Genomic DNA, 2,323 nt, shown 5'->3' with positions numbered 1-2,323 from the left:
CATATATTGTTTATAAAATAAATTACGCTGTGCGTATCTATGTGTGTAACAATTTTAGAGTTCGGATTAGTTTTAGGGTTGAAATGTCAGAACTAACGGGGATTAATACGATATACACCGTTACAGCGCTAACTGTTTTCAACTGAATAGACGTCAGTGATTAGTAGAAATTATCGAAATAAGACAATTTTTTACATGAAATAAATTCGAATACAAAATTTTTTTTCTGTTCTATAACACAAAATAGATAAGTATACGAAGTTTGAAAGTCTTTCGGTACCAAAAACACTACATAAAACATAAATGAAAACTGGTGCCCCCGTTTTGAACAGGATCCGGAATCGGTTTATTGATTTTTCCACTCAGCGATTGTTTCCGTTTTGGAGAACTTAAAGCAGTCAAAGATCCCATGAGTCCTAAGTGACGCTGGCAGATGCAATGCAGATATATTTTATACTCACCAATAGAATGTTTGATATAAAGTCCAAATTAAAAAGTGAAGAAGGTTGGGGGAAAGTTCATTAACTAATTTGTTGTTGCTTAAAAGCCATTTCCCCACGTCCTGTAAAATAGGGAACAACCAATTAACGTTGTAAAGATGTGATCAAAGGAAATATTTAATCAGGAAGGTGAAAGAACACCGATCCTCAAACATGCAGTTGGCCTAATTTTATACACAATAAATTTAGTTCAATTAATTAGAAACACAAAGAATAGACTGTGCCCTTGATAATTTTCCAGAGTGTCAATGAGGCCGGTGACATATTTTAAAAGTTCCCAACATCATATACACCCAGAAACAGTCTCGGCTATATTAATTTTATTTCTTCTATTTCTCTTACGCGTTTGACATCGGCCATGCTGGAGCACTACCTTTAGTCAATTTGTTCGACTAAAGGTAGTACAAGGTGGGTAGGAATGAGTGGGGCAGAGGGAGATATTGATCAACTATTTTATCTCACCCCAGCCGCACATCTCATCTGTAATCCTAAGCAGGTTGTCCTACAGGAAATCCTCGTTGTTAATCAGAAATACCTGACTTCTCCCTCCAGTCATATGCATCATGAATATTATTTTCTGTTAATGAAAAGGGTAGAAAGGCGTGGAAAGTTCATCGATCGATTTGTTGTTGATTTAAAGCCTTTTCCCATGTTCTCTAATATAGGAAACAACCATTCAACCATGTAAGCTGTATTCAAATGAAATATTTAATTATGAAGGTGATGGAACGTGTTTTTAATGTATTAAATAATGTTGCTATCTTTTAATATTGACGTCATTTCAAACGAATGGAAGATTTTCAAATAATCAACTCCGCTGCTTAATCAATGTCTTTCTAATTCGTTGAGTTAATTTCACTGAAATACGACCAAAAGCCTTCTAAAAGTAACATGTAATGTCAGGTGTATTTGGCTGCTATTTTTACAGGTTCAGTGATTGTGTAAACCCTCACTTGTTGATACGTAATTACTATTTAGCTGGATTATGATTTTGGCATTTACTAGTGATGAGATACAATTCAAAACATACATTAAAAGAGTCGAAGCTGTTTCTTGGAGTTCTATTACTTGGGGGAACTTTTAATATATGTCACCGACCTCATGGAAACGCGGGCAAGTTATCAACTACGTCGTGCATTCTATGTTTTTGTAATTAACAGAACTAAATATAATGATGTGTTAATTATCTCGGATATAAAATTGGGCCAATTGCGTGTTTTACTATCGGCGTTCCTTCACCTTCGAGATTAAATATTTCATTTGATCACAGCTTTACATCGTTAATTGGTTGTTCCCTACTTTACAGGCAAGCGGTAAGTAGTAAAACTTTAACCGTAATTAATTAACTCATACACTTGTTAGCTTTAAGAATTGCTCAAGAAATATTGATAAGAATTTTAATCGCCTGTACATTTGTAATACTACTGTTTTCAATAATATGGATACCGCCAGAGAGACAGGCGGAGATGAGAAAGCTGTAGGCAAAAATGGGTAATCTTCAAGTTTAGGGGGATAAAAAATATTCAAGGGAAGTAACTGAACGTCTTACCAGTATTCTCCGTACATCTCTGTTTATAAATAAATCACACACGTGATTTGATTGACGTTAGGGTTAGGGTGTGATTTATTTATAAACAGCTAGAAGAAAACGGATAATACTAGTAAGTCGTTCAGTTATTTCCCTTGAATATTTTTATTTATTTTTTTTCTCCCCCTAAACTTGAAGATTACCCAAAAATGTTCCTGAATATCGGTTTCAAAACTTGGCAGAAGGCCAGGGCGGAGACGGACTATATGTAATCTGAACCTTTCCCCCCCTTATT

General features: G+C 34.9%; 2 protein-coding genes across 2 annotated transcripts in view; one reads left to right on the top strand and one right to left on the bottom strand.

Moving 5' to 3' along the window:
- LOC106868523 (zinc finger protein 91) overlaps nucleotides 1-2,323 on the bottom strand; it is a 16,404-nt gene that overhangs the window by 3,035 nt on the left and 11,046 nt on the right. The gene's annotated exons all lie outside the window — the stretch shown is intronic.
- Nucleotides 866-2,323, top strand: part of LOC128251047 (zinc finger protein 678-like) — a 4,317-nt gene continuing 2,859 nt past the window's right edge. The window contains exon 1 of the mRNA XM_052977358.1: nucleotides 866-1,813. The gene's annotated coding sequence lies outside the window, so the exon portion shown is untranslated. The remainder of the gene's footprint in view (nucleotides 1,814-2,323) is intronic.

Source organism: Octopus bimaculoides, chromosome 28 (assembly GCF_001194135.2).
Source record: "Octopus bimaculoides isolate UCB-OBI-ISO-001 chromosome 28, ASM119413v2, whole genome shotgun sequence".
NCBI lineage: Eukaryota > Metazoa > Mollusca > Cephalopoda > Octopoda > Octopodidae > Octopus > Octopus bimaculoides.
This window is presented reverse-complemented; position numbering and strand designations above follow the sequence as displayed.